The sequence below is a fragment of the Melanerpes formicivorus genome, unplaced genomic scaffold, assembly GCF_026170545.1.
Source record: "Melanerpes formicivorus ecotype bairdi unplaced genomic scaffold, bMelFor1.0.p_v2 SCAF_12, whole genome shotgun sequence".
NCBI classification, from domain to species: Eukaryota; Metazoa; Chordata; class Aves; order Piciformes; family Picidae; genus Melanerpes; species Melanerpes formicivorus.
This window is the reverse complement of record NW_027142364.1, coordinates 19,963,438-19,990,680: the sequence shown is the minus strand read 5'-3', so window position 1 is coordinate 19,990,680 and position 27,243 is coordinate 19,963,438. Positions and strand designations below refer to the sequence as shown.

At 39.8% G+C, this 27,243-nt stretch overlaps 1 long non-coding RNA gene across 2 annotated transcripts in view; it reads left to right on the top strand.

Moving 5' to 3' along the window:
* Nucleotides 1-2,150: 2,150 nt before the first annotated feature.
* The window catches only part of LOC137444717 (uncharacterized), a 48,556-nt gene continuing 23,463 nt past the window's right edge, over nucleotides 2,151-27,243 (top strand). For both annotated transcript variants that reach the window (XR_010988231.1, XR_010988230.1), the window contains exon 1: nucleotides 2,151-3,143. This is a non-coding gene — a long non-coding RNA (uncharacterized lncRNA). The remainder of the gene's footprint in view (nucleotides 3,144-27,243) is intronic.

Genomic DNA, 27,243 nt, shown 5'->3' with positions numbered 1-27,243 from the left:
CCCCTAGAATATGTATTCTATTTAAAAGTTAAAGTATGCTCTGATGAAAAAGTGTTTGCCTTTAGCTGTTCATTGCTATTTTATCAGTTGCTTCAGATGTGAAAAGCCTTTTTTTTTTTTTATTTTGTTGAGGTTTGTTTATTTCTCCCTCCTACACTTTTCTGTAGTTTGCACCATATGCCACTTCGGTATTGTGCATTGCAGTCAGGTTTGAATTTTGGCTTCTCTTTGGATTATTTTACAAGGAGAGAGAGACTTTCCTCACTAAAATGTTTTCTGGAGAACACAGCTGTGGAAAACAAAAAAGTGAAGTAACTCAATCTGAATTTTATGTCTCCTTGAAAGATATTCTCTTTTAAAAGGATTTATGTAATTTTGCATAATTCTTTTGGCAGGAATGTTTATTGGCCAGATGGGTGAAATTATTAATGTACCTCTCATGCTGCACTTTCAAAGATCAGATATATACCTGTATAGGTATAGAGATAGGGACAGAGATATAGGTACACACACCTATCTGAGGGTACTTGATATGCATTATTTTTATTGGAGAACCTCATTCCACTTTAGTAAAAGGATGACACAAGCAAGATATTTACTTAAAAAAGAGTCCTTGACATCCTCCTGAGAATGTTTTGACAGAATGGCATACTTTTGGTATACAATTAGTATACCAATCTGCCCTTGTTACCTTACTGTTTGTCTAGAGCCTGCAAGGAGCTTTCAAAAACATCAAGGTACTGATCACATGTTCAGTGGGATTGTTCTGTTTTATAAAACTCCCTGTTCTTTTAATTTTAGCTAAGAGCTTTTTACAGGAAGGCATGTGGTAGAGAGCAAAAGGGGATTATTGGCACAGCTAAGCATAACAAGATAATGTGGTTGTATCGAGGCTCATATCCATGTGTATGGGAAAAAACATACCGATGTGCTCCTGCTACTTCTGGGTGCAAGATGTTCTACCTCAGGGCTGAAAGTAATAGCTGCTGGTGTGAAAGTATTCACCAATATCAAGTGCAGATGAATGCTTCTGGAGCCAGACGAAAGTTGAGTTAATCACATTTTAGCTTAATATTTGAACTCATACTGTGGCATAATAAACTAATAAATTTTATTCAAACTTTATTAGCAGTGTGATTAAAGGGCTCAAATACTTACCTGAAACCTTTGCCATGTTGTGATTTGCTTATTTACCATCTACATGTAAATTAGAATTTCACTTTTCTTCTTGTATTTTAGTTGAAATACAATTTTCTCTTGAATTTCTAAATAGAGACTGAAGAGTTTTATCTAGGACCATTATCTGTCTTTTGTTAGGTAGTAGGCATATATTGGTAAGTACCTCCCTCACTGCTTGTGGTTGTTTGGTAGTTACATGATTTAGCTGCATGTAATGTGAATTATTTTGTGTCACAGAAATTCTCTGTGCAGTTATCAAGCCTTGGAATTGCTGCAGTGCCATGTTTAGGCCTGATATCAAGAACTGGCGCTTCTGTGCCTCCATTAATCATCCTTTTTCATTCACACACTCGTTGGAGGAACCACTGATCACAGTTCCTCTAATGGTAGGTGCACACTGGCAGCAGAAAGATGCAGAGCTTGTAATGCTATTCCACTTGATAAACCTGTGTCCTTGAAGTCTCCTGCATCCCTTGACTGGTCAAGTCATGCTGCTTTTATGAATTCTTGGTGGGAGGGGTCAATACTGAATTGAATAATTCCCTTTTGAATTGTGTCTTTAACAAAACAATCCTTGAAAAGGCCTGCTAGGTTTTGGATGGGTGCACAGGAAGAAAGGGTAAGAAAGAAATTCCTCCTCCAATGCTCGACTGGATAAGAGAGACAGTACTTGAAGTGCTTTTCATGGCTGCCGCCTCTGCTTCTTCAGCAGGGTGGGAAAGGACAGACTTGCACAGAGCTGTCCTCTGTTGCTGTCCTGCCCCGTGCTGCCCTTCAAAGAGCACTGCAAGGGATGGTGAGCATCATTGGTGCACTACTTGTACCTTGGCCAAGCGTGCACCAATTCTTCTATGCAATAAAATCACATTGCCTGCTGCCTCCAAACCTGGAATTGAGAGTTTGGGCCCTTCAGTGTATGTCAGCAGCAAATTCTCTCTTTCTTCATTTCCTTGTAATCAGAGCTAAGCTATGTCAGTTCATTTTCTTTAGAGCAGTTTGAATTCATTTTATCGGGCGATTAAGTTACTTTGCTCGAGTGAATTGGATGCTGGTAGGAATGTTTGTTCAAAGGGTTAACTTAACCTTCCCCAAGGTTGTAATGGACACTGGCAGATCAAAAGATCTTCCAAACACACAGACTGAAAAAAAAAAAAAAAAAAGAACCAAGAAAAAGAAAGGAAAAAAAAAAGCAAAAGCAAATTTTCTTTACCTTTCTTTTGCAGTTTGAAGTCAAGAGCTTTCCCTCTGGAAAGAAAGGCTGTGTTTAACGCGCTTAAACTGAGGGGAGAAACGATTCGTTTTTTATCTCATTGTAAACATCATTTGTCTGGTGTTTTAGTTCTTTGGATTTCTGCAGTAGCCATGTTTGTCAAAGTATTTGGCACCAGTGACATCATCTTTGTTGAAATGCTGGGCGGTGTGATGAGTCCCAGATGTTAGCACACCCAGAGAGCTGAGAAAGAATGAAATACAAAGTCGAACTCTAAGAGCTATGGAGCTAATGAAAAGTGATTCCGTTTTCTTCTAGTATTCAAAGATAGTTAGTTGTAAATATTTTTAGTTTTCTTTGTTTTGAATAAATGATCAATCAGGGGCTGTGCTCAAAATCCTGCACGTGCAATATAAGGGGAGACTGAAATATGAATTTGGATGAATGCCGAATAAAGCATAGTTTGGCTTCACGATCGCACTATTTCCTTGGGGTTTTTCCTCAATCTCTTACACTTTGCATCTGTGGATTACAATATATGCAGAATATGTGTGCTAAGAACCAAATGTGTCTCTTTCTGAACTGCCAGGATATAACGTGTCATTTGGATGATGGCCGTGCATGGTTATGTCAGCACATCATGCCTTCTAATGCCCTGAAACATGACATGCCAATGGAACCAGGAGTGGCACCATTTCTTAATGACATATCACGTTTGTGAACCGTAAAAAGGATGTGACTTGCTGAGAATCGGGTATGAAAAAGGTGGAGGGGTTAATATTTTATTTTTTGTTAATAAAATCATTCTCTGTGAAATTTATGCATTTCTAAAGGTATTTGTCATGAAAGTAGGGGTTTGGTGCTTTAATTGAGGAAAAATATAAATATTTTTATATTTAAAATATATATATATAAATATATATAAAAAGCATAAAGGTACACAGACATGGTTTCATATTAACTGCATATCTACCCCAGTGTTTCTTGATGCCTAATATGTTAAAGCCAGCATTAGCAAATAATGTATCCATATATCTAGAGCATCCTCTGCACTATGTAGGGCTGACTTGACTAATATTTTCAAGGAAAATCAGGCAGGTGTGTTTCCTTATGTTCATCATAACAACAAACACCTTCTTAGCTCACTCTGTTGCCTAGATAGTGTTCACTGTCATGAAGAATTTCCATATCCTCAGTTTAAAAATTGTGTACCTGGTTGTCAAATTTGTTTCCTTAATTTCTTGTGGTAGTTCTCCAGGTTTTATAGGCATAAGATAAATTTTATTTAGGCTATAGGAAGAAAAAGGAAATTTAGATGTGATGTATTTGGCGTACAGTATCCTATAAAGATGAATAATCAGTTGAATGTCTCTGTGCTCTCTTAAAAGACTTCGTATCAGAAAGAAAAACCCCAACCAGATAAAAACGGTTTCAGTTTTTCTTGGTAGATTATTCTTCATTTGTTTATTTGGGGTGAAAGTTTTTAAAACACTTGGTATTAGTTTCCATACATATTTTTTAAGTCCTGAAAGTAGAGGAAATAGTGATGAGATCTGTACTCTTGGTTGTGATCTGTTGGTTAGTGGTGCAGTTTTCCCTGTGCTGCTTGGTTTTGAGCCAGCCAAGTGACATTGACATTGCCGAACGCTGCTCAATTTTGGGCTCCTCATTACAAGGAGGAGGACACTGAGGCATGTCCAGACAAGGGCAATGAAACTGGAGAAGGATCTGGAGAACAGGTGTTATGAGGAGCAGCTGAGGAAACTGGGGTTCTGGAGAGGAAGAGAGACTTTATTGCTCTCTACAACTACCTGGAAGGAAATTGTTGTGAGGTGGGTGTTGGTTTCTTCTCCCATGTAACTTGTGATACAACAAGAGGAAATGGCCTCAAGTTATGCCAGGGCAGATTTAGATTGGATATTAGGGAAAGTTTCTTTACTGAAAGAGCACTGGAACAGGCTGCCCAGGAAGTTGTCATCCCCAAAGGTGTTCCAAAAACATGTGGAGTGGCACTTTGGGACATGGTTTAGTGGGCTTGGTTGTGTTGGATGATCTTAGAGGACTTTATGATTCTATGAGTATGTGAAATTTCTTTTTAGCTTGCTTTGATTTCTCTTACCTTTTCTTACAGGCTGTGTGGTGATTTGGAAATAGGCACTAGAACCCAGTTGAATTTATATTCTTTCTGTTTGTAAGCCTGCACTTGATTTACATTCTGATATTGATACATGAAGAATATCAGGGTTTTGTCAAGGGTTCCTAAAGCTGTTAAAACTTATGGCTAACTCTTTTAGACACTTACTAAAGCCAGCGTGTGTACAGGACTTTCCTAGATCTCATTTTCAAAAGCACTTATGTTATTTCAGGGTCTAATTCACAGTTCTGAAAGCAGCTTGGCTGCTTAGTATATTAGATCTCACTGACCTTCAAAGAGACATCTAAGCATTTATAGTCAGATACTGAATTTAAGAAGAGCCTAGCAGGATTTTTTATATATATATATATATATATAATGTTTTATCACCTCAATCTCTTTTAAATCACTTTAAACATTTTCCTTCAATTTAAAAAATGGGGCATAGATATCTAAATCATATGGGTACTTATGAAAATATTACCTGTAATTTGTATAAACCTTGTGAATACCGTGGGGGGGTGGGGGGTGGGGGGTGGAGAAAGTGTGCTGTGGATGTAGTGCTTTAGTAAAAAAAAATGTGTTCTTACAAATTTTGGAACAAATCCTGGGTTTTATCAATAATGTGTACTTTCAGTCATTACTTACTGATCTGTATCATTAGAACTCTGGGTCATAGAGGCCATACTTAAATTATATATCAGATGACCCAAATATTTAAGGCAAGCTGGTGTAATTCAGCATCACTTTAAGCAATTTATGCCACTGAAGATCAACCCCCTCAAAGTCCTGCATCTTCCTGAGTGGAATTACTTCACCTTCTCAAGTCTTTTCTTACATCTTCCTGTATTAGGCAGGACCCCCTACCTTCCCATCCCTGGCTTATCTGACTGGCTGGTGGTACTGATGCAATTACTGTCTCCAGAGACACTCTATTATTAGTCCTGAAAACATAAAAATTTCACCAGAAACGCAAACATGTCTGTTATGGATAGTGTGTGGAAATGCTGAGGGAGACAAACTCAGAGGGGGGAAAAAAAAAGAAGAAAAAGAGAGATCTTTGCTGAAGGGTAAGCAAAATGTACCTGTTTGTTACATAGAGTTATGATAACATAGCACCCTCTCACGTAATAAAGTATCACACACCATAATACATGTTTTGGTATACTTCAATGTCAGTTTTCTTTGCTAAACAATTAATCAGTTTGCAAACAGAATAGTTAACCTTTGTGAGTCTGAGTTGTTTGCTTGGGCTTTTGTTTGTTTTTTAATTCTTCCAAACATTTTCTAGCTGACTTTGCTTTCCCTTTCCATTCTTATGGCCAGAAAGCTGTGCTACTGCACACTGGCAAATTTGTACTAAGGTGATTAAAAGCCCCATTCAAAGCTAATGATAACACACACAGCAACTTCTTCCAGGGTAACTGTATGTGTGTCAAACTGTGTCATCAGGCTCTGCACTAGCATAGCTTCAGTGCAATGGCTTTTCACTGGTGCTGTTTAAAATACATAGAAAAACATTTGCTGTAAGCCCTGCATGTGACGTTTAGGCAGAGACATTCCAGTTGTCTCTGTGATTCTTAGAAAGCTGAAAAAGCAGTGACTTAAGGCTCTATACCACCCAAGTCTGATTTTCTTGTCTAAGGTCACCTTATATTTGTAGATCTTGGGAACTTATCATGAATATTTATGATGGCATTAAAAGAAACAATAACCCCAAAAAAATCCAGCGGCTGCAAACTGGTTGCAATATTTTTAAGAGCATGAAACCAGCTCCTGCTATAAATCAGATACAGCTCTTAGAACTGGATGAAAATCAAAAGATCTTTGGTTCCATCCAACCCCATTATGTACTTGAAAATTGAAAAATCATCAGTAGCACAATCTTGAAACACTTCATGTGGGTTGTATAAATAAGATGTAAATCCTGAACAAATGTGTCATTTTCAAGACTGCACATGGAAGTACAAAATAAATAGGTGCCTTATATTTTGTGGAAACTTCCAAAGCACAGAATCACAGTTACCTAAAATTTTAGGTGCTTATGCTTTCCCCCTGCTTTCAGGAAAAGCAATTCTTCCTTAACACAACAGCTCAGATGGGCAGATTTGCAAAACTGCAGAGTCAAAGCGTGTGCAATATTGGCTTCAAATATTTGCCGGACTTCTATTCTACAAAACAATCTGCCACTAATTTAATAGCTAGCTGGAGAAATACATCAAGAGAAACAGCACTGTCTTTGTGGAGGCAGAAGTAATCAGTTCTAAATCTTGGCACTGCTGGTGAATTGGTATTTAGATTGCATTTACCGTATGAAACCATCAAAACATTTGGGTTTGTTCAGAGTGGAGGAATACTGTGTGTATTTAGATGAGACACACTACTGGCCTACAAAATTAGTATCTTGCATGAAAGGGAGAATTGTTCATCTCTTCAGACTATGCCATTCAGACTTTTTCTTGCCAAGTGCCACCATCAGCAGAGGTGGTGACAGCAGCCTCAGCCTCCCTCTCTACGCAAGCTCACATGTCATAGTGCAGACATTTGTGTACCACTTGTGATGTGTGGATTGCAACTCAGGAATGCCTGTACTGGAGCTCTTGATCCTTCTAAATACAACTGTTCTAATAAATAAAGAATCTGATTTAGAGATTGAAATTTCATTTTACCTCTCTTGAGGAGGTTTTGTATTTTCTGCATTTGGGTTCTTCCATTCTTTCTACCAGTTAAATGCTGCTTGTCCTGTTCCTCAGGTTTTTACTGAAATACTTTCAACTTGGGAACCATGTGGGATTACAGGGTCTCCCTGTTTCATGTTTTAAAGACAATTCAAGGATCTGTATGGTCAGAGGTATCCCTTCACTTTGCAAGAGAATCTTTGTCAACAGCCATATTTAGAATAAACCTTTATTTAGAATAAACCAAACCAGGCTGGAAGAGACCTTCAAGATCATCGTGTCCAACCCATCAACCAATCCAACCCACCCAAACAGCTAACCCATGGCACCAAGCACCCCATCAAGTCTCCTCCTGAACACCTTCAATGACGGCGACTCCACCACCTCCCTGGGCAGCCCATTCCAATGGACAATCACTCTTTCTGTACAGTTCACTCTGTTCAGTGGGCAGAACAATAAACTCTATTTCTTTTTCTGCTGCCCAGTGCTACAGACTGTCACAGATTACCAGTCCCAGAGCAACATTGCATTACCATTCAGAAAAGCTCCTACAACCAGCGTGCAAGATTTCATCAGAAGGCTGTCTGAGAGGATAATAACTATGAGACATTCTTTCAATAAGGACCATTTTCAAATGTTAAGAATGGCTTGTTCCTTTCCTCTCCTTCAATTAAAAATCCTATCAAGAGTCAGAGACCCCCCAGAGCTCTCCCAAGTCTTCAAATTCTCATATACAGAAATGGCTAAAAATCAGAAATGAACAAAGGTTATGAACATTTCCAACCAACTTACTGTAAAGTTCATCTGATGAGGTTATTCTCTTTTACAGTTAAACAATTTGCCTTTAATTTTAAAATAAGATATCTGACCATTTACTGGAAGCAAATCATGAGACTTCTTTTATATAAAAAAAAAGTTTTGCTAGGTTTATGTAAGCAGAGATGAAGAACAATTACCACTGAAACCATTCTTTTCAGTCTACCATACAATGTCCACCTGTTCTGTCAGACAGCAGGAATGTATGCCACTGCCGTGACAGCAGCAGGTGTATGGCAGCAGCAACTAATCAAATCAGCTGAGGCAGAGGTGTGAATCACATTGCACTTCTGTGTAATGGAAATGAGCAGGAAGGAGAAGCTAAATGGTTTTGAAATTTTTTTGGTGGTTTTTTTGTTTGGTTTTGGTTTTGGGGGGGAGGGGTTGTGGTCAGTTTGTTTGTTTGGGGTTGTTGGGTTTTTTTGCTTTATTTTTAAGAACTCACTTGAAATTATAGGCAGGACAACCAGTAAGCATATGAGGGAAAAAAATAACAAGGAATTGAAAGGAAAATGGCATTTTATCTGTGCTGCAAAGGACATACAGAGTGAGACAGGAGACTCCCATTGTAATCACTCTGAAAAAGCAAAGTACGGGTTTTGATTTTCCTAAAGAAGCGAATGCAAAAGAACTCATCTGTACCATATGACTCATGATGCTTCTTTACTAGGCTTAAAGAGAATTGAACTTGAGTAATAGCACTATTAGAGCTCTTTACCAGGAGCTAGTTCCTGTGGTTTCGCTGGGTCCAGCTGCTGATGACTCACAGAGGAAGTGGCAGAGATTAGGTGCACAAGGAAAAAATCAGAAGGGCTCAGAAATAAAGCAAATCAACCAAGCATTACCTTTTGTGTGCAACAGAACAATGGCTTAACAACTAAGGTTCAAAATGATCCATCTTATTCCACTCATTTGTGCTATTCCTGTTGGAAAGACCACCAGGAAACATGTGAACCACCGTGGAATAGGCACTGTAATCCACGGAACATCTCAATTAATATTCCCTCCTGACTGCAGCTAGAACAATACATAGCATCAAGCAGTTTAATCTCCGGCAATAATGCCTTTTGTAAGATCAAGAGGTCTTTCCCTTGCATTAAGGTTTAACTGAGGATATTTAAAATCAGTTAGGTGTTCTGCATAATATATCACAGGGGCTACAGGTTCCATAAGCAGTAGCTAGGTAAAACGCATAGACACAGGCTGGCTGTCACTAGAAATGCTATTTGTATTTTCTCCTTTGCCAGTTGGGTTCTATATAGAAGAAAGCTAATCCTTCAACAGGTTTTGTTACAAGCAAATATATCCAGGCTTGTATAAAATTTAGAACGTTGCCTCTAATATTCAGTTTTGTGCTACAAAGGAAGTATGGCCCCAGCAGCAAAAAGGTAAAATATCTAACTTTAAATGGAAGATTCAGGGGAAAGCATTCTGGGCCTTTTTTAAAATTACTGATGTACAGCAGTAGTGCTGCTGCTCACTCACATCACTACCGTCTGGGACACATAGCTCAAGGGACAGTTTCTTCATGGAAATTGCAGTTTGGTCTCTAAACTCCTCGGGGAGGAATCCTCTCTGAGTTGCTACAGATTGATACAGTAGCTTATTACAAAAATGTAAGATGATTTTGACTCGATGATATCATTTCTTTGAAAACTACTTGAGAAGGATGATGTGCTAAGAGTCCACAAGGAGAAAAGCCTTGCAAATTTTGCTCGGTCAGTTATTCACCCTGGTTTAAAAAATGTAATTGAAATAGTTTAACCTGCCTTCCACTTTCTGTTTCCTGGAAGAATTACAGAGGTAGGATCAGGTAGTGATTATACACAGAGATGCATTTTATAAACATTTGCTGGAGTGATTAATGTAAAATGATTCACCACTGTCTCTTTAGAATATTAAGTAACGCACTTTACTTTGCATGTTTACCATCAGCTGGCATTTCAAACCCCACAAGGTGACTGCGTGACACTGGTACATCACAGACTTACTTTTGGAAAGGCCCTTCGCTACCTTCAGTTTCAGCTGTGCTTCAGCTTAAGCAACAAGCACTTAAGCTTCTCTTGGTGTTTCCCCGTATGGAAAACCCAACATGACTGCAGTTCATGGACTCAGTGCTCCTCAAATGCCGTGGCTCTGTTATCTGCAGCAATAAAGACTGCAGTAGGATGGTAAAGCTTGTGCCATGCATCTGTGACAGCCAGGGAAGGATTCAGTGTGGTGTGTCAGCCTGTAGTGCTGTGGGTGGCCAGGGTGTGCTTAGGATGCTGTCATGGCTTTCCTGAGTGGTGACCTGGGGCGCCACAGACTTTGGGGGAGCTGTAACAGCTGTCTTGAAAGGCATAAAATTCCTCTTACCTGCATGCAGCCACACGGCCTTCATTCACTCAGAAGCACATGGATGGAGCAGGTGAGTTCATTTGCTCTCCTCTCTTAAAAGGAGCCAGCTATTTTATCAGTCAGCTAGGTGTTCAGGAGGAGTCTTGATAGGGAGCTTGGTTGCATGGTTTAGTTGATTAGGTGGTGTTGGATGATAGGTTGGACATGATGATCTTGAAGGTCTCTTCCAACCTGGTCTGGTCTAGTCTATTCTATTCTTATTCTATTCTATTCTATTCTATTCTATTCTATTCTAATTTTCTAAAATAGTTTAATTCATCTGATCCACACTGACTCTTTGGTACATGTGTGAAGATGCAAAATGTGAAACCTTGTTCCTAGCAATGCCATAAATATGGATTCTGGAAAGAAAGAAAGGTAAAATGGAATACACATTAGGAATTGTTACTTGGTGCTGTTATACTATCCCCTTAAGATATGCTAATATGAACTGGCTGTCAATAGAACATCACTTTGCTGGCGTTCATCTGGACCTTAGAGAGTAACAAAATTATTAGTACATAAATCTCCACTAATTCACTCTAGATTATGATTCTTTCATCAACATGCATACATAAATCATACCATTAATCATAATGATTTCTTTCAGTATTCATGTGAATGTAATATCTAATTTCTTGGGAATCCCACAGTAATTTAGCATGAATTAATGTCCACTTGTTGGAAAGCACTAACTAGACTGATATTTCTAGGGGAAAAAAATCAACAACCATGATGCATCTTAAGCTACAGCCTAAATGACCAGGGTGCTGGTAAACAACCACCAAAGGAGTGCCACTAAAAGTAAAAGAAAGTTATCTTAAGGGCAGTTTGTCTTAAAACTCATCAGGCCAGATGGCAGTCTGTCTTCTAGGAGCATGTAAAGCACGTGTGAGGGAGTGAGAGGACTTTTCTCTCCTTCACACTACCCTGGGGGACAGCAGTGTGAACACATGGAGTGAGGGGAGAGCTGAAGCAGAGGGACATTGCTAGATGCTGGAGACAGCATTGCAAAGCCATCTGCTTCACTTTTTTGAAGGAGCAGAAGCAATAATAGCTGTATCAGTCATAATGGGTAACACCTTCTGCTTGGCCTCAGCAATAAAAGTTGCAGAGAGAAGCAGCAGTTCCATTGACTTCTCTGCAGAATGTAGTTTAGCAATGGACTACACACTTGGAGGTGGCTGGCCCATAGATTGATCGCGGCAAGGACTCATTGATGGGCTGCCTTGGCCTCAGTTTCCCCCACCTAAGAGACACAGCTTCCTCCTTGAGAAGTGCTGTGCCCTTTTTGGAGGTGAAGCAGGGCATTACTTAATCTAGCTATCAAATATATAAATGGAACATACATATATACATATGCATGCTTCATAAGTGAGACAGTGAGGGGGAAAAAAAGGAACTTCTGACTATAACGAAAGATTCATTAGGAAAAATGAACTAATCAGTGCTCTCCAAGGAGAAATTCATTCTGTTTAGGAGGCCATACCCTCTGCTGCTGCACATACTTAATATAATTTATATTATTATTTAAATCACTGCGTAAATTTTAGATACTTTTAAAAATCAAGTTAATGGACCATACTTTACTGCTTAGCATCATTTATATCAAGAATTAGTGGCTGTGGAGATAATATATGTGGATTTAGAGGCGAAAACACAAACAAGCAAATATCATAAAACTCATCTGCAGCATGGGCTTAAAATACAGCAGCAGAAACCAGCCCTTGGAAGAGTTCTGTGTTTCGTGGTACAGGCTTTCCTTCAAGCAGTGTGCACCCCTCTGTTCAGATACAAGGTATTTTTGACATCACTTGCTACCACGTAGGGGATCCATCCTTGCCCCAGCCTGTCATGGCAGGGTTTTTATTCCACAGGGAAATGTCTCCCTCCCCTCACTTGGAATATAAAGGAAGGTACAAATCAGAACAGTTTTCCCACAGCCATAAGAGGGGAAGCATAGGTGGCAAATTAAGGAACTGGGAGGGGGGGGGGGGGAGCACAAGCATGTAGAAAGACTGCTTAGGAGCTGAAGAAAGGGGTTGAGATGTTTTAAACAGACACAGCCTAGAAAAGAAAAAGAGAGAATGAAACACAGAGAAATAGTAAGAACCTGAAAGAGTGAGAGGATTCTGGCAGCCAAGATAAATCCAGGACCTTCTGCTGTGTGCTCATCAAAAGATAGTCCCTACAAATGTCTTACCTGTACAAGGCAATAAAATAGCTGTGCATCATTGCTTCCCTCAGGTTAGCTGCCCTGTATTTCATTCCTCTGCATGCTCACAGAAGAGGAACTTTGATGGGGGAACCCCATATCTGAAGTTTTGACACAAAGTCTTTCACAGCCCCAGATTCCTGTCAGCATCACGCTGAAGCTCAAGTCACCAAAGCAGTTGTGCTGCCATGGGAGAGTGTTACACAAACAGGATGGCCCGGAGAGATGCAGCAGTGATAGGGGAGGAGAGAGATGGATCCTACGAGCTGGGCAGCACGTGTGGCAGCAAGCACAGCTGGGACACAGATAAGTGCAAAGAGACAGTGTCAGCACTTCTTATTTCACTGCACTTCTCTAATTTATTTTATGGTGCTCCTGAAAAGCAGAAATTTCGGTAAAGACAGAGTGATGTAGCCCTTGCAGTGGAAAGAAAATGATCCATAGGTAAGACATGAGAGGGGGAATCTGGAGGGGGAAAGTCAAAGCAAGGGGCAAGTGCTACTTATCGTATCACAGAGGAGTGAGTCCCTGCAGGGAGGGTAGAAAGATTTTTCAGATTTGAGTCTTATTTTCTAATTAATTAACTTTGTACAATTTCATTAAACATGGTCTTCCAAGAGAAAATCAGTTTGGAGCTGAGAATGCTTTGCTTTTGCATCTCATGACTAAAGCCTAAATTCACCACATATCATATTCCCATATTTGCAATCTGCTTTCTTTCTGCCTGACTTGTAAACTTTTTACTCTGTGAAAGTTGTGAAGTTTTTCCATCCTGCAAATGAAGCTCCAGGCATTGATCTTTTGCTGCTGCCATGCTGCAAAGTCAGATTAAAAAGTAAGCTTGTATTAATAGAGACAAACTTGGGCCTCTGGCATCTTACAGCAAGCTCTGACAAAGTAACTGTAGTCAAAGTCTAATTTTAAACACTGAGAGTGAATTTCATAGAACACGTATCACCACCCCCACTTAAGTTCTGCCGAGAGGACAGTGAGAAAAGCTGATTTACTTGTGTCCTGAGTTACATCAGTTTAAGGTTTGTTTCTTTGGGGAATGCAAGTCATGTTTTAGAAATCTATGCTTTGCCTTTGCAGTTTGGAACCCACAAAGTTACTTCATTCCTGAATGTGATGTTGGATGAAATTGTCTTTCTCTCAAAAGAAACCTAAAAATGCTGATCTGGTCAGCTCCTTTCAGGTACAAGCAATTGTCTAAATGATTACTGTATCTAAATCATTTCTTTGCTGCCCAAATGACTGCCTGCATTGCTGGGTCACCTGGCAGTTCTGTATGAGCATTTTTATTGCCTGCACACAAATAATTTTTTCTTTCCTGGTGAATTTGCCAGCTGCTGCCTCAGACTCTCCTTATGTATTGTCTATGCATTACTCAGGGTCTAAAGTAATGTGGGTAGATTGCTCACAGCAACACATTTCATCCATGCCCTTTGGTTTCAGATGCAGTGTACATTTCCAGCTGTCCAGGAGCACCTCTATTACCTAGCCTTGTGGTAGAGCAAATAGCATTCTGGCCTCAGTCTTCAAGCACTAGATTAGTGACAGCCGTAGGCAGACAACTTTTGTCCCCAGGGAATATTAGAAATCTAGAGCTAGAAATAGATGGATTAACTGAAATGCATCCCAACCTCTGATCTACATTATTGCCTCTCTTCTTTATCTCACAAGGGAAGCAGAGATAAAGAGTGATAGACACTGATAATGATGGAAGTCCACGATAATACACCGAAGTGATAAACTTCTTTGTGGCCCTCATTGTGCCCAGTTGTCTTCAGCTGGTTATGAGCTCTAGCCTCAAGCTATTTACACCATGATCAGGCTAGTAATTAGCAAAATGTTTAATATAATATAGAAGCAATTAGGAGGTGATAACATGCAATTAAGATGTGTTTTCAGATTAAAGATTTTATAGTGCTCTCTTTCTTGAAAAGATAAAGTGCCTATCTCAAAATGTCAAACTGCAGTGATTTAATCTGAGTTATTTTCAATTAATATGCATGTATTCTTGCGATGTGTTCACCGTTGTTATTGGCATTGATAAATTAAGCTCATCCCAGCAGAATTTATCCTTGAGTTGCTCTATATTTCCTGAATGTCAGTTCTTTATTCGTTTGTTGTGGGTTTTTTTTTTTTCCCATGCCTACAAGCTGTGCGCGATCTAACTCTAAGTCCCTTGATTCATCCCTGGGATTACAGTAATGTGTCAGTCTGAGTGGAACAATAATCTGAAAGGGCATTGTTATAAATAGTGTGTTAGAATATAATTGTTTGTCATGTCATTTCTCCCCTTTAAATCCCTCTGAGTCCTGTTCAAGTAATTTAGACAGCTAGAATGACAAGAGTCTTGAGACTTCATTTATAGAGTTGTCCAACCAGTCTTCAGCCTGCCCTGTCTTTGGAGACTGTCTCATCTGTGAAGTAGGAAGTACAAACAACAGATGAGTTCTGACTACACTGTGGATTTGTTATGAGATTTTGCTCAGACCATTTATAGAACAAAGTAAATGCTACTGACACTAATTTTGCCCTGGTTAGTCAATAGGAGTGCGTAGACAATAGACATTAGGGTGTTTCCTATCATCATCAAAGCTGGATCCTAAACTATTGCAATTCGCATACTGCAGTTCAGTGTCTGAAGGTAAAGCCTTTTTGTGTTTTGTTTTGAGATGGTTTTGGATAAATTTTCTGATGACAATAACCAAAAGAGGAACAGGAAAGACCTTTTTAAGTGGTTTTGTGTTGCTTCTTTGGTTTGGTTTTTTTTTGAGACAGCTTTTTAGGAAAAGTAGTAAAATATTTCCAGGATAAAAACTGCTAAAAATGAGTGCCCTAATAGATCATCCATTCCACTTCCTGGATCCTGCAGGATTATTCCTTGTAACACATTTTTTCTACATTTTGGTCATCTCTACGCTTTTTAACATATGCAAAGAAGCATCCAAACATCAGAGGATTTGTATACAGCATGTATCAGAAAGGGATTCCCAAATTTAACATTTCCTCTCCTGTTTCTGCTACGGGTTTTCCCCATAGCTAGAGTGGTAGCAGTTTTCAAACAGTTGCATTTAAGTCTCTTCTCTTGCTTTTCTACCCACTTATGGTCTGCCTTATGTTATTTAGCTCATATGTGGTTACAAAAAGGCAAGTTAGCTGAGTGTCATTGCTAAGCAAGGCAATTTGTATTTGGCTTTGTGTCATCCAGCTGTGATTAAACTCTTTAGAGACCATGGATTTAGTAAAGATGATATAACTCATCACAGCTTATGCTGACTGGCCAGTCACTTGTTATCATTTAGTCAGCTAACCCAGTTCTTCACAGGGCTGCTTGAACACGTCAAAATGTCCCCAAGTCACTTCTCGTCAAGACAAACATATTTGCTACTCATCTATAAATAAATGTCTGTAAGAACTTTCATTAATGTTATAGACCAACTTCCAGACTTTCAGTGTCTCTCAGGTAAGTCAGTTGTGTTGTGGCACAAAACACAGCTCCCAGTTTTCATCTGCTCATATCTCAGTGTTCTATCCTTTGACTCAGCTTCACAGATATAGGAGACAAGCAAAGGACAAAAAGAAGACTCCAAAAGCTGTAGAAATGTCAGCTGGTGCCACTGCTCATTATACAGATAACTGAGTTTTACATTTGTAAATGATTTGAGAAAAACTATGTAAAGACTTGAGAAGCAGGCTGTCTTTTGGCAAAAGGAAAAAAAAAAATATTAAGAAACTCTGCTGAAATTTATTAAGTAAACATCTTACTGGCCCTAAGCCAACAAGAGATCCTACAATTAGGAGTGATTAGCTTTACTGAACTGATTCAGCCCATCAGCACCAAAGTTTGATTTGGATCAGTACCAGAAGTGTGATAAATTATGTCCTGCCTATGCAGGAAATTTTGCACCAGGAAGAATAATGGTATTTAATGAAATACAGGACACTACGCTTGTCCTTGTTGTGTCTGGGACAAAACATCATGGATGGACCAGTACAGGTTAGCAACTGACCCACTGGAGAGCAGTCTAGGGGAAAGTAACCTGAGTATCCTGGTGAACAGAAGGATGACCATGAGCCAGCCATGTGCCCCTGTGGCCAAGAAGGCCAAAGACATCTTGGGGTGTGGTTACTAGGTTGGGAGAGGTTTTCCTTCCCCTTTATTCTGCCCTGGTGAGGCCACATTTGGAATATTGTGTCCAGTTCTGGCCCCCTCAGTTCAAGAAGGACCTCAAGGAACTGCTTAAAATAGTCCAGTGCAAAGCCACAAAGATGCTGAAGGCAGTGGAACATTTGCCTGTTGAGGAAAGGCTGAGGGGAGCTGAGGCTCTTTAGTTTGGAGCAGAGGAGACTAAGAGGTGACCTCATTCATGTTTATAAACATGTGAAAGGCAGTGTTGGGAGGACAGACCCAGGCTCTGCTCAGTGGTGTCCAACAATAGGACAAGGGACAATGGGTGCAAGCTGGAGCAGAGGAGGTTCCATGTGAACACAGGAAAAACTTTTTCATCGTAAGCGTGACAAAATACTGGAACAGAGAGGTTGCTGCCCAGAGAGATTGTGGAGTCTCCTTCTCTGGAGACATCCAAAACCCCCCTGGCAGGTTTAGACTGGATGCTCTCTTGAGGTCCCTTGCAGCCTCTAATGTTCTGTGATTTCCTTCTCATAGCTGATGAGGTATTTTATGTGTGAGTAGCTTTGCTCAGTGAACTGTGGCTGAGTACAGGACTTGCTGGATGCACCACCCAGAAGAGATGACAGCAGTGGGTCTGAGGTGGCTTTCACAGCACAAGGAGCCCGTGAGGACAGGTATCCCACACTGACACAGCCTGGGTACTTCAGCCAGCTGCGCAGGGGGGTGGGTCATCCAGACTCCAGCAAGTGAGATTTGGGGGGAATTCCTTGTATCACAGTACAACTAAGGGTGGAAGAGACCTCGAGGATCATCAAGTCCAGCCTATCACCACAGACCTCATGACTAGACCATGGCACCAAGTGCCACGTCCAATCTCCTCTTGAACACCTCCAGGGATGGTGTGTTGGTAACATGTGAAAGTTAACAGAGCAGTCAATGCCCGCTTTGCAAAGATCACCCCATTGTTCATTCTGAAGTTCAAGAAAGCCTCACACTGTCTGTTTGCCTCCCTGAACAAGGCGTGTAGTAATCCAGAGAGGAAGGTAACAATTAGGGTTGGAAAAATGCGGGACAGGAATGAAAGAAATCTTAATGCTGACAATGTAAGATTAATAAACAAACAAACACAGCAGTAACACAAATGTGTCCATGCCATTGGGACATTAACCCAAAATGGTATTTATGTGCTGGATTTGCCTCTAGCTACAATTATAAGAACATTTGTACAGTATATTTTTGTTTCATATTTTTCTTTACAGACCTACCATTAATGTCACATGCAGACCTTAGTGAATTATGCCACTCACATATTTAATAACAAATAATCCTTGCAGGAACTATTATGGGTTTAAGTGTGATTATAGTAAGGATATCCAATAGCTACTTTAACTTATACAAATATCCATTTTGCAAAGCTGCAGACTAAATTACACTGTAGCCTAGATATGTATCCGTTTCAGTTGCACTTCTAACAAGTTTGGGTTTTTTTTACTTCTGACTATACATTTTTTTTTTCTCAAATGCTGTTTGCTATTGTTATATTATCCCCACGCAGATGATAAATGTGACATTCAAAATGATGGTACAAAGTGTGACAGAGTGAGTTTGGTTGCTGCTTCTCTGGATTAGTTTCTACAGGATTCTCTGGATTAGTTTCTACAGGATTCTCTGGATTAATTTCTACAGGATTCTCTGGATTAATTTCTACAGAAATCAGGATCAGGCCCAGTCTTTCATGGAAACAACCTTCCCTATGTGATGTAACAGGGACATGAAAAATTTTCACTCCAGCAACAGTGCTGCTTGGTAAAAGCAAAGGGACTGTTCTTGTTCCTTTTTTTTTTCTTGTGTTTGTTTCTCTCTTTCTGCATTTATGTAATGCACATTTAGGAAAAGAGGAAAACAGATTTTTGCAGAGCTACCTTTGAACCTTAAAGGTGCTTTAGAACACCTCCTGCATCACTAACAAGCCACAGGTGTACACTACAGGCACGGGTGAAAACATAATTGAGGGGTATGATGACAGTTAATTGTCCATAATGTATTTATCCCAAGATGCACGTATGCATCTGTTATATATTTAGGTATTTGTTACTAGGAGCTTTGGTGATACTTAAGCAGAGGGGCATCTATATCTAAAAGACAATAAAAAAAGGAAAATGCTGTCAAGGGGCTCTAAAGTGGCAAGACAAAGAAACTTCGTCTGTTTTTCACTGTCTCTGAAATGAATAGGTCTATTTATTTCAAAGGGATCTCCCCCCACCCTCTCCCCACGTATACTCTATTAGGGTTTGAGTGCAAAATGCTTGACTCTTGTTTCTGGGTGTACTGCAAGACTGTGTTAATTTCCTGCAGGCATTTTAGTAGTCATGTATTTTGATATTTGCCTTTCTAATACAGTTTCTTCTCTGTTCCAGCTTATTGTTGTTATAAAACAGCTTTGCACAATAGATTAAAGTAGTGTCTATTCACCCATTGACACATAGAGGATTTATGTGTGGGAGTAACCCACAAACTTCCCCTCCTCTTTACTGCCTCCCTCCATGCATGCCTTGAGAATAGATGCGATAATTACTCATCTACTTTTATCTATATTTGTATGCCATCCAGACATTTAAGATAAGAACAAGTCACAGTATCGAAGCAGTGTCCTGAACTCAACAAAGCAGTGGTACAGCTCGGGTGACTTTGAGCTGTTATCTGGGCCTGCTCCTGCGCTATGTGAAGTCAATGCTCCTGCAAGGGTCATCAGTGAGGGGAGCCAAGCCTCAAAAAATGAAGATATTCTCTTTTTTTTTTTTTTCAATTGAGATTGCTCAGAAGGAGTCAAATACTGAAATCAAGCTATACATCTCTAAAATCCGTTGTGGAACAGATCAATAACAACATCATTTTAGGGCAGCGGTTAGCATCGGGTGGACACTCAGTGGATCGCTCACATTCTCCAGCGGGGAAGGCTCAAGTCACATCAGGCAGTGGCTGGCAGAGCTGAGATCTTAACCCAGTTGTGGAACATGTTATGAAGTGTGAGCTTTGTCATCAGAGTTCACCTTTCTTTCCACGAATCTGGCCCTGTGTTTGGATTTTCTCCCACAGGCTCCCGTCAAGTTTAACAGGACTTTGTTAAGGGGGCCAGTAGCACTACTCCATATAAGATGTGGGCCTAAATAACTACATTATCTTAAAAGACCAGAACTCAGTTCACATCAGAAGCTGTTTGCTCATTTGAAATTGGCTAAACATTAGCATCTTAGAAATATTATCTGAAGTTGCTGAACACTGATATTAACCTGCTACATGCTTGGAGTGCTCTGATAAAAATGCAGTTGCTGTGGTAATTGTTATATTATGTTCAGAAAAGTGCCAAGAATATAATTGCCTGCAAAATGACTGCGCAGTTTGGCTTTAATCTACATGGAAAAAATGTTTACTAAAATGCAAAAAAAAATCATCCAAATCTTTGCAAAGACAAATATTTTCAGAAGTAGACTCTTTATTAAACTTTTAACAGCAAAATTCTGTTTATAGTTTATTAACTAGATGCTGTTTGTACCGTCTGCTGTTTGTTTAAAATGAAACCAAAAAGCGCATAGCACCCAAGGAAAAAAAAACCCAAACCCCCAAAACATAACAAACCTAAACCACCAGAGGATGATTTCCTTAAGAATGTTCTCTCAGGTATGTTCAGAATATTAATTAGGCCCATCTATTTCTGTTGGATAATAACAATGTCCAAGAACTGAATAGAATCTGTGACCTGTGAAAGGGCCATTCATATGCTTTAGTCTGCCTTAGCACATTCCTTAACAAGTGAACATAGACCTTTTTCATAGTCATCCTAAATGTTTCAACTGTGTGTTTCATGGTTTGGTTCTTGTGTCTCCAAAACACATAGCTTTTTTTCTTTCTTTCTTCTCTTTTCTTTCATTCTCTTTTTTTTTCCTCTTTTTTTCCCTGTAGTCTAGTGGGAAGTGTTCCATGCTACTTTCCTCATTTAAATGCTTATGCCTTTATGGTTATTTTTACTGCCATACCTATGGGGCTTCTTACTGTATTGCCTGTAGCTGAAGGAGATTTTAAAAGAATTAAATTTATTCAGTTTAAATCTTCAGGGGCATACAACAATATCTTAAACAATTAGCAATAATTAAAAAGCATCTATTCAAACTGTGTAAAAAGGCAAATAGATTTAATTTAAATACAGTAGTCAGGCCTAAAGGTTTAATTCATTAAAAACAGGAGTGGTCTTTCCCCCTCCACACCCTTCTTTTGTAACTTTTCAGCAGTGACTTTGTTAGACTGTTTTGCCAGTTGTTTGGTGACTTCCAACATGTGAAATGAGCTTGTAGGTCGTTGAGCTGGTTGGTTGAGAGCGTTTCTCAGAGAGCTTGTGCTAGGGATCACCAAGACCTGCACAGGGCTGACCTAGGTACACTACTTGGTTGACTAAGCTGAGGCCGGAGGTTGAGCTGCTTTGGAAACTTAAGAGCCTGCTCTATTTAGTGTGAACTTCTGTTTTGCACACAGGCTGTACAAATCATAACACAGTAGTGTAATGAAGATAACAGTCAAAAATATGTAATCACTATGTATCCCAGTAACTAAAATAATTATAATAAACAATAAAATTACATTAGAAATATTTTTAACTCTTGAAAACACATGAGTGTGTGATCTTAAGTGTCTGGATTTACTGTAGCAATTGTCCTATGACACAGCACGGTGTGTGAGCAGAACAATCCTCGCATGTAACGCAAGTGCCAAGAGCAGTTTCTGCTGCTATTGGTCACCAGTGATGGTGGAATGTACCTTCAGGCAAGACTACAGAAGCTAGCGATGCTCAGACCTCAGCCAGAGCTCCTTTCCAAGGCAGCCCCAGTCCATGTTGCACTGGTTCTATTGCATGATTGGGAATGTAAAGTCAAATACTGTCTGGAACTAGGACATTTTAATTTGTGCCATTCCATGCTTGTCTCTGCTCTTCTCCCTCCCTCTCTGATCAAGACTATGTTCACATTTTTCTTGGGGATTGTACAAAGAATGCTGTTGTGGTGCAGCGTCACTCAAGTTCTTTTTGGTAGCAATTTTGAGTTAAAGACACTTGTCTTTGTCTGACCACTCTCAGTGCCACAGCACAGAGAAAGGCCAGTGCATGGCAGCCAGGGCTAGGGAGGAACCAGTGGGGCAGAGGCAGAGCAGCAATTGCTTGTGCCAGTGGAGAGTAATGTCTGCAGAACTGTTCCTTTCCTGGGTTGTCATCAAAATAAAGTAGGGTTTTAGACTAACAAAGTCTTATTTGCATAGTTTATCAAGGTGCTCAAAAATGCTTGGATTCAGGTAGCCTTCCTTTTTTAATCTAGCCAAGATTTTATGCATTTGACTAATGTGGTTCGGGGGGCTTTCAGCCTGGAGTCTAAGGGTATTTTCATAAGAGGATGAATGGGAAAGGATAAATTTTAGGCAGTTTGTTGTAAGTGCCAAAGAAAGTGACAGCTATCTACATGAACAAAATTTCTAACAGTGCCTCACATCCACTGGAAAATGCTTAAGAGTCCACAAATAGAAAAAGGTTAAAAACTACTGACCTAAATAATTGGTTCAATTTTCAAGAGTGCTGAGCATCCAACTGTTCTCATTGATTATAAACAGATGATGATAACGAATAACAGCTCCCATAGTTGATGAAAGGCATCTTTTCTGGGGAACTTGTCCACAGATGCTTAGAAGAAGGATACATCTAATACAAGTCTTTGATAAGGAGGTACATTTCTCCCTTGGTTGTCTATTTTGTATGCATAGCATACATAAATATTTTTGCTCTCACACTATCTTACTTTTCCTTAGAACTCAGTTTAGAACTGAGCTATAGCAGATAAGAGAAAGCATAAGACAAGATTTCAGTTTCACATGTGGATTGTATGCTGTTTCATGCCTCAGTCTTGAAATTGCTTTCATATTCACTGTGTTATTTGGCCATCTCTTTTATACATAGTAAATTCAATGTCTTATACATTTTTCTAACTCCTCTATGTTATGAGTAGTCTGTTAAATTTTATAGCATCTTTAGATCTTTTTTTTTTTTTTTTTTGGGTTGCCACATCCAAAGGGTTTCATGTTTTGATTCTGTATTATTGTGGTGAATATAGAAGAGTTCTGTTGTTTTCTGGGAGGAAAACCGAACCATGAGCTACCAGGAAAAAGATGAAGCTTGCATTTTAATTGAAAATACTTGACACTCTCTTTCAAGTTTTTCTTTTTGGTGTTGTCATTCATATACTTCAGATGTCTGGACTTTAAGGGCTTTGTTTTAATTGAGATTCTGAAAGTTTCTGCAAGGTTGATGTGGGTAGTGAAATTTTGTCAGTCCTCGTGACTGAGGAGCATGTAAGCTGAAAATATGTGAAGTCCTCTTATCAGAAAGGCTGATCAGTTTATTCAGAATATGCTCCATGAAATAACAGCCTCAGCCCATTGGGATATTATGTTACACCAGGTGTAAATTATGACAGCGTCTTCTTGCTAAGGATATTTTTCAACACTTCTCATTTTAAGTGAGGGTATTAAGTTGCAATACTAACATTACATGGAACCAGTTGACATTGTACACAGATACAGTGTCATGGGTTGAGTGCCTTAACCCATTACATAGGATCATAGAATTAATAAGGTTGGAAAAGACCTCAAAGATCATCAAGTCCAACTCGTCACCCAAGACCTCATGACTAGTAAACCGTGGCACCAAGTGCCACGTCCAATCCCCTCTTCAACACTTCTAGGGATGGTGATTCTACCACCTCACTGGGCAGCACATTCCAATGGCTAATGACTCTGTGAAGAACTCATCTTGAGCCTAAACTTCCCCTGGCACACCTTGAGACTGTGTGCTCAGGTCAGTATCCTACCAGGAGGGTATTTATCTAAACTTTTGATTAAATTAGTCATCTACTCTCAGGAACCTTTGAAGACATTGAACTGGACTCTTTCCCCTAAAATTCACAAGACCACTATTTATGAGCAGATATCCTAATCTTGCACTTGGGGAGCATGTATGGTCACTGTGCCATTTTCATAGGCTTGTCTATATGAGCAATACTGAGCACAGCCTATTATCTTCCAGACTTGCTCACTGTACTAGCACACATCAAGTGGATCTAAAGTCAGTGAGCCCCAATAAATCATGATGGCGTGGAACAGAAAAAAAAGATGCTCAGATGGAGAAGAGATGTCCGGGCAGTTGCTGGTCCCCATGTCCAGCAAGTGAATGAAACTATGCTGTGGCCAAGGGCAGCAACAGTTGAGCAGGTACTGCAGTGGACTTCTTCCCATTCTGCTCCTTTTAGTGACGTCCAAGTGCACTTAAAACCATTAGCATTACATTGTGACTTAATAGCTAAAGTAATTGGAGATTGTTTAATCAATACATAAGTTCATCCTCTCCACTCAGAAAAGGGAGACAGAAAGCCAAATTCAGGGAATCCTAGGGGCCATAGAAGTACCAAGGCTGCTGAGAACACACACATGCAAATGGCAAATTTGATTACAACGATGGGCTGTCTGCTTTGCAGCTCTTGGAAGCCCACCCTCAGCCATAAAAATGCAAAAATAATGCAACAGGCAATGTGGCAGAACAGGGCTCTCTGTATTCATTCACAATTAGGTGTTCTATTCTGTTGTCACCAGATGCTGCCACGCACATTACACAACAGAAATGGGATTAGCAGGAATAACAAAAACCTGTCAAAGCACAAAACCATGGCCTAGTAGTCCTGACAAATTAAACAGCCTACAATGAGTGCCAGAGCATGAAAATCACTCACCCTTCCCCTTCTATCTCTCAGAGGTAGGCAATGAATGCCTTCTTAAAGACAGGCCACCATGCAGCCAACATTGCAAGTAGAGGGGAAAAAAGGCATTTTCATTTCCGATTGAGTGTAGATTAGGGATACACCACCTGACTAGTGAATATCTGAAAGGTACGTGTTTCATTCTGTTAAATGTAGAATTCAGATGCTGCTGGTATGGCCTAAGCAACCCATGTTAGAACCACTGTTATACCCAGCAATGCATTTCTATACATAGAAGCTTCCATGAAGTGCTCTTAGCTTGATTTTCATCTCTGAAATGCAAGACAAAATAGAAGCCATGTGGAAGTTGTTTTGCTCACCATGCTCATGCTGGTGGGTCATCAACATGGGATGCTGGAAGATTTGGAGGGCAAGAGAAAACTATGCTGGAAACCTGATGAGGAGTTCTTTGTGTTTTGCTCTGGGACAGCTGCAGTCTTTGCAGGCTTTTAAGATAAGAACAAGAAGCTTGTGTTTGCTACAGCCTGTTTGCTTATCTTGAATTTAATAACAGTGTCATTAAGCTGAGCAGCCAAATGTGTTTGAAATTTCTCTAGGGCTGTATGATGAGTTACTCTTCATAATCCAGTTGTCCCTTCAGCATCAAACTTGTGTCAAAAGCAAAGGCCTGTAGCAAGCTTTTTCATTTGATTTTTTTCAAGGCATCTTTTGGTTTTATGGGTTGTCTGTCACTCACCCTCACCCTGCCTTGGTGTTCTCTGTAGATCGTGATCACTGGCCACTCTCAGTGCATATCTACAGTGCTTCAGCTGTACACTTTTCTTCCTCCTACCCCCTCTCAGATGTTATTTGCTGGTCCTAAACTCCATGAACTTTTATTCTTGCCATAACATCAGTTGTATGTTTCTTCAATTTTGCTGTGTATGGCTTCTAAAACCAGAAGTGAATGTATGTGGGAAAATGGGAGATAAGAAGCTGGAATATCTAAATCTTTAGCTTTCTGGATTATACTTACTTTCACAAGGGTCTTTCCAACCCCTCCTCTATACTTCTTTATACTCACTTTTCTTCCTCCCTAAGGGATGACAGATCAGTCACTCAGCCTTAGTGCTACCGTAAGTTTAGATGACCAATTCAACAAGAGTGACAAATGTTACTTTCTTGCCTCTTTCCTGACCCTGTAAGATTTCCAAGATTTCTTTTGGGAATTACTTACAGAAGATGTATTTCTTCATCTGTGGCACAAACCCCATTTTTCCCCTTTATTTCCAGCCTCTGAGAAAGTCCTTGGAGTAATAGGTAGAATGTCAGAAATAATTAAGAAAAATACTGATATACACTGTGGCAGAGAATTATACCTTTTGAGGTGGTAGTTGCCATCATCTGTAATCAGTCCCCTGATAGATATAAATACCAGCTTTATCACCTTGTTTCAGATGATGATGTGTTGGATCGGTGTTGATGAAGACTATGCTTTGGCAACTTTGGGACAGAACAATTTCCATTGTGAGGGAAAGGACATAAGTTCAAAATACAGTGAGTAATTGTCATAGAATACAGACATTCCATTATATAATGTCTGGTTGATCCTTTTCATTAAAATTCTATCTTACCTTTTTCATTCTTATTTTTTCTTTGACTTATTTGGGCACCTCTATGCATGGAAAGCAGCTAGTGTTTATGTGTTTAACCTAGTAAGCACTCAGAACATCATGTATGCAGTGGTAGGCAAGTGGGGATGTCCATAATTGAAGAGATTATGTAATTTTAATGTTAAAGAAGAAGAAATAGGTAGGTGCTGGTTACACCTTAAGGACTTTCCTATAATGTGATGATTCCATAGCTAGTATACATACTACTATTGTCACAGCCTCATACTATGGTATATGAAGGGGGGGGAAAAATAAGTATGGGGGGGGTAGGGGGAAAAGAGGCAAAGGTACCAGAGACCTTTCCTATGGCATATCCAGAAAATATGTATTTTCCCTTGGGTTTTGCTACAGGAAACAAGGGGACATCCTGAGTGAGAACACTGCCACTGTAAAGGGAGTAAGAGAGTGAACATAAAAAGGGCTGATTTGCAAGGTAGCAGAGGCATTTGAAGGCTGGATATTGGAGGTTTGATGTTTGTGTGATAGAAAAGGTAAATGCATAAGATGAGAAAAGCTACAGGAAGGAGAATAGGACTTGCAAGAAAATATGAGGAAAGATGTACAGATAAACTTGCTTGAAATAGACAAAAGGCTGTCGTGGTGCTCTGGGCTACCAACAGCATAGTTCAGTCCCCAAAAAGATTCCCATCTAAGAGCTTACTTTCTGCTTGGCATGAAGAGCACTTATCCACAGTATCACAGTATCACTAAGGTTGGAAGACACCTCGAGGATCATCAAATCTAACCTGTCACCACAGACCTCATGACCAAACCATGGCACCAAGTGCCACGTCCAATCCCCTCTTGAACACCTCCAGGGATGGTGACTCCACCATCTCCCTGGGCAGCACATTCCAATGACTAATGACTCTCTCAGTGAAGAACTTTCTCCTCACCTTGAGCTTAAACTTCCCTTGGTGCAGCTTGAGACTATGTCCTCTTGTTCTGGTGCTGGTTGCCTGGGAGAAGAGACCAACCCCTTCCTGGCTACAACCACCTTTCAGGTAGTTGTAGACAGCACTGAGGTCTCCCCT